The sequence below is a fragment of the Heterodontus francisci genome, unplaced genomic scaffold (assembly GCF_036365525.1).
Source record: "Heterodontus francisci isolate sHetFra1 unplaced genomic scaffold, sHetFra1.hap1 HAP1_SCAFFOLD_328, whole genome shotgun sequence".
Taxonomy (NCBI): Eukaryota; Metazoa; Chordata; class Chondrichthyes; order Heterodontiformes; family Heterodontidae; genus Heterodontus; species Heterodontus francisci.
Genome location: NW_027140959.1, coordinates 140,738 through 146,856, shown reverse-complemented (window position 1 = coordinate 146,856; position 6,119 = coordinate 140,738).

Genomic DNA, 6,119 nt, shown 5'->3' with positions numbered 1-6,119 from the left:
GGACATTGATAGTTTAGCAGAATGGATAGAAAGTCAGGATGACAGTAATTGACTGAAACAGGACATGGATAGGTTAGCAGAATGGACAGACAGTCAGGATGATAGTAATTGACTGAAACAGGACATGGATAGTTTAGCAGAATGGACAGCCAGTCAGGATGATAGTAATTGACTGAAACAGGACTTGGATAATTTAGCAGAATGGACAGAGAGTCAGGATGATAGTAATTGACTGAAACAGGACATGGATAGTTTAGCAGAATGGATAGACAGTCAGGATGATAGTAATTGACTGAAACAGGACATGGATAGGTTAGCAGAATGGACAGACAGTCAGGATGATAGTAATTGACTGAAACAGGACATGGATAGTTTAGCAGAATGGACAGACATTCAGGATGATAGTAATTGACTGAAACAGGACATGGATAGTTTAGCAGAATGGACAGCCAGTCAGGATGATAGTAATTGACTGAAACAGGACTTGGATAATTTAGCAGAATGGACAGAGAGTCAGGATGATAGTAATTGACTGAAACAGGACATGGATAGTTTAGCAGAATGGACAGACAGTCAGGATGATAGTAATTGACTGAAACAGGACATGGATAGTTTAGCAGAATGGATAGACAGTCAGGATGATAGTAATTGACTGAAACAGGACATGGATAGTTTAGCAGAATGGACAGACAGTCAGGATGATAGTAATTGACTGTAACAGGACATTGATAGTTTAGCAGAATGGACAGACAGTCAGGATGATAGTAATTGACTGAAACAGGACATGGATAGTTTAGCAGAATGGATAGACAGTCAGGATGATAGTAATTGACTGAAACAGGACATGGATAGTTTAGCAGAATGGACAGACAGTCAGGATGATAGTAATTGACTGAAACAGGACATTGATAGTTTAGCAGAATGGACAGACAGTCAGGATGATAGTCATTGACTGAAACAGGACATGGATAGTTTAGCAGAATGGACAGAGAGTCAGGATGATAGTAATTGACTGAAACAGGACATGGATAGTTTAGCAGAATGGACAGACAGTCAGGATGATAGTAATTGACTGAAGCAGGACATGGGTAGTATAGCAGAATGGACAGACAGTCAGGATGATAGTAATTGACTGAAACAGGACATTGATAGTTTAGCAGAATGGACAGACAGTCAGGATGATAGTAATTGACTGAAACAGGACATTGATAGTTTAGCAGAATGGACAGACAGTCAGGATGATAGTAATTGACTGAAACAGGACATTGATAGTATAGCAGAATGGACAGACAGTCAGGATGATAGTAATTGACTGAAACAGGACATGGATAATTTAGCAGAATGGACAGACAGTCAGGATGATAGTAATTGACTGAAACAGGACATGGATAGTTTAGCAGAATGGACAGAGAGTCAGGATGATAGTAATTGACTGAAACAGGACATTGATAGAATAGCAGAATGGACAGACAGTCAGGATGATAGTAATTGACCGAAACAGGACATTGATAGTTTAGCAGAATGGACAGACAGTCAGGATGATAGTAATTGACTGAAACAGGACATTGATAGTATAGCAGAATGGATAGACAGTCAGGATGATAGTAATTGACTGAAACAGGACATGGATAGTTTAGCAGAATGGACAGAGAGTCAGGATGGCAGTAATTGACTGAAACAGGACATTGATAGTTTAGCAGAATGGATAGACAGACAGGATGATAGTAATTGACTGAAACAGGACATGGATAGTTTAGCAGAATGGACAGACAGTCAGGATGATTGTAATTGACTGAAACAGGACATGGATAGTTTAGCAGAATGGACAGACAGTCAGGATGATAGTAATTGACTGAAACAGGACATGGATAGTTTAGCAGAATGGATAGACAGACAGGATGATAGTAATTGACTGAAACAGGACATGGATAGTTTAGCAGAATGGACAGACAGTCAGGATGATTGTAATTGACTGAAACAGGACATTGATAGTTTAGCAGAATGGACAGACAGTCAGGATGATAGTAATTGACTGAAACAGGACATTGATAGTTTAGCAGAATGGATAGACAGTCAGGATGATAGTAATTGACTGAAACAGGACATTGATAGTTTAGCAGAATGGACAGACAGTCAGGATGATAGTAATTGACTGAAACAGGACATTGATAGTTTAGCAGAATGCACAGACAGTCAGGATGATAGTAATTGACTGAAACAGGACATGGATAATTTAGCAGAATGGACAGACAGTCAGGATGATAGTAATTGACTGAAACAGGACATGGATAGTTTAGCAGAATGGACAGACAGTCAGGATGATAGTAATTGACTGAAACAGGACATTGATAATTTAGCAGAATGGACAGACAGTCAGGATGATAGTAATTGACTGAAACTGGACATTGATCGTTTAGCAGAATGGACAGAGGATCAGGATGATAGTAATTGACTGTAACAGGACATTGATAGTTTAGCAGAATGGACAGACAGTCAGGATGATAGTAATTGACTGTAACAGGACATTGATAGTTTAGCAGAATGGACAGACAGTCAGGATGATAGTAATTGACTGAAACAGGACATGGATAGTTTAGCAGAATGGATAGAAAGTCAGGATGATAGTAATTGACTGAAACAGGACATGGATAGGTTAGCAGAATGGAAAGACAGTCAGGATGATAGTAATTGACTGAAACAGGACATGGATAGTTTAGCAGAATGGACAGACAGTCAGGATGATAGTAATTGACTGAAACAGGACATGGATAGTTTAGCAGAATGGACAGCCAGTCAGGATGATAGTAATTGACTGAAACAGGACTTGGATAATTTAGCAGAATGGACAGAGAGTCAGGATGATAGTAATTGACTGAAACAGGACATGGATAGTTTAGCAGAATGGATAGACAGTCAGGATGATAGTAATTGACTGAAACAGGACATGGATAGTTTAGCAGAATGGACAGAGAGTCAGGATGGTAGTAATTGAATGAAACAGGACATTGATAGTTTAGCAGAATGGATAGACAGTCAGGATGATAGTAATTGACCTAAACAGGACATGGATAGTTTAGCAGAATGGATAGACAGTCAGGATGATAGTAATTGACTGAAACAGGACTTTGATAGTTTAGCAGAATGGACAGACAGTCAGGATGATAGTAATTGACTGAAACAGGACATGGATAGTTTAGCAGAATGGACAGACATTCAGGATGATAGTAATTGACTGAAACAGGACATGGATAGTTTAGCAGAATGGACAGCCAGTCAGGATGATAGTAATTGACTGAAACAGGACTTGGATAATTTAGCAGAATGGACAGAGAGTCAGGATGATAGTAATTGACTGAAACAGGACATGGATAGTTTAGCAGAATGGACAGACAGTCAGGATGATAGTAATTGACTGAAACAGGACATGGATAGTTTAGCAGAATGGATAGACAGTCAGGATGATAGTAATTGACTGAAACAGGACATGGATAGTTTAGCAGAATGGACAGACAGTCAGGATGATAGTAATTGACTGTAACAGGACATTGATAGTTTAGCAGAATGGACAGACAGTCAGGATGATAGTAATTGACTGAAACAGGACATGGATAGTTTAGCAGAATGGATAGACAGTCAGGATGATAGTAATTGACTGAAACAGGACATGGATAGTTTAGCAGAATGGACAGACAGTCAGGATGATAGTAATTGACTGAAACAGGACATTGATAGTTTAGCAGAATGGACAGACAGTCAGGATGATAGTCATTGACTGAAACAGGACATGGATAGTTTAGCAGAATGGACAGAGAGTCAGGATGATAGTAATTGACTGAAACAGGACATGGATAGTTTAGCAGAATGGACAGACAGTCAGGATGATAGTAATTGACTGAAGCAGGACATGGGTAGTATAGCAGAATGGACAGACAGTCAGGATGATAGTAATTGACTGAAACAGGACATTGATAGTTTAGCAGAATGGACAGACAGTCAGGATGATAGTAATTGACTGAAACAGGACATTGATAGTTTAGCAGAATGGACAGACAGTCAGGATGATAGTAATTGACTGAAACAGGACATTGATAGTATAGCAGAATGGACAGACAGTCAGGATGATAGTAATTGACTGAAACAGGACATGGATAATTTAGCAGAATGGACAGACAGTCAGGATGATAGTAATTGACTGAAACAGGACATGGATAGTTTAGCAGAATGGACAGAGAGTCAGGATGATAGTAATTGACTGAAACAGGACATTGATAGAATAGCAGAATGGACAGACAGTCAGGATGATAGTAATTGACCGAAACAGGACATTGATAGTTTAGCAGAATGGACAGACAGTCAGGATGATAGTAATTGACTGAAACAGGACATTGATAGTATAGCAGAATGGATAGACAGTCAGGATGATAGTAATTGACTGAAACAGGACATGGATAGTTTAGCAGAATGGACAGAGAGTCAGGATGGCAGTAATTGACTGAAACAGGACATTGATAGTTTAGCAGAATGGATAGACAGACAGGATGATAGTAATTGACTGAAACAGGACATTGATAGTTTAGCAGAATGGACAGACAGTCAGGATGATTGTAATTGACTGAAACAGGACATGGATAGTTTAGCAGAATGGACAGACAGTCAGGATGATAGTAATTGACTGAAACAGGACATGGATAGTTTAGCAGAATGGATAGACAGACAGGATGATAGTAATTGACTGAAACAGGACATGGATAGTTTAGCAGAATGGACAGACAGTCAGGATGATTGTAATTGACTGAAACAGGACATTGATAGTTTAGCAGAATGGACAGACAGTCAGGATGATAGTAATTGACTGAAACAGGACATTGATAGTTTAGCAGAATGGATAGACAGTCAGGATGATAGTAATTGACTGAAACAGGACATTGATAGTTTAGCAGAATGGACAGACAGTCAGGATGATAGTAATTGACTGAAACAGGACATTGATAGTTTAGCAGAATGCACAGACAGTCAGGATGATAGTAATTGACTGAAACAGGACATGGATAATTTAGCAGAATGGACAGACAGTCAGGATGATAGTAATTGACTGAAACAGGACATTGATAGTTTAGCAGAATGGACAGACAGTCAGGATGATAGTAATTGACTGAAACAGGACATTGATAATTTAGCAGAATGGACAGACAGTCAGGATGATAGTAATTGACTGAAACAGGACATGGATAGTTTAGCAGAATGGACAGACAGTCAGGATGATAGTCATTGACTGAAACAGGACATGGATAGTTTAGCAGAATGGACAGACAGTCAGGATGATAGTAATTGACTGAAACAGGACATGGATAGTTTAGCAGAATGGACAGACAGTCAGGATGATAGTAATTGACTGAAACAGGACATGGATAGGTTAGCAGAATGGAAAGACAGTCAGGATGATAGTAATTGACTGAAACAGGACATGGATAGTTTAGCAGAATGGACAGACAGTCAGGATGATAGTAATTGACTGAAACAGGACATGGATAGTTTAGCAGAATGGACAGCCAGTCAGGATGATAGTAATTGACTGAAACAGGACTTGGATAATTTAGCAGAATGGACAGAGAGTCAGGATGATAGTAATTGACTGAAACAGGACATGGATAGTTTAGCAGAATGGATAGACAGTCAGGATGATAGTAATTGACTGAAACAGGACATGGATAGTTTAGCAGAATGGACAGAGAGTCAGGATGGTAGTAATTGAATGAAACAGGACATTGATAGTTTAGCAGAATGGATAGACAGTCAGGATGATAGTAATTGACCTAAACAGGACATGGATAGTTTAGCAGAATGGATAGACAGTCAGGATGATAGTAATTGACTGAAACAGGACTTTGATAGTTTAGCAGAATGGACAGACAGTCAGGATGATAGTAATTGACTGAAACAGGACATGGATAGTTTAGCAGAATGGACAGACAGTCAGGATGATAGTAATTGACTGAAACAGGACATGGATAGTTTAGCAGAATGGACAGACAGTCAGGATGATAGTAATTGACTGAAACAGGACATTGATAGTTTAGCAGAATGGACAGACAGTCAGGATGATAGTAATTGACTGAAAC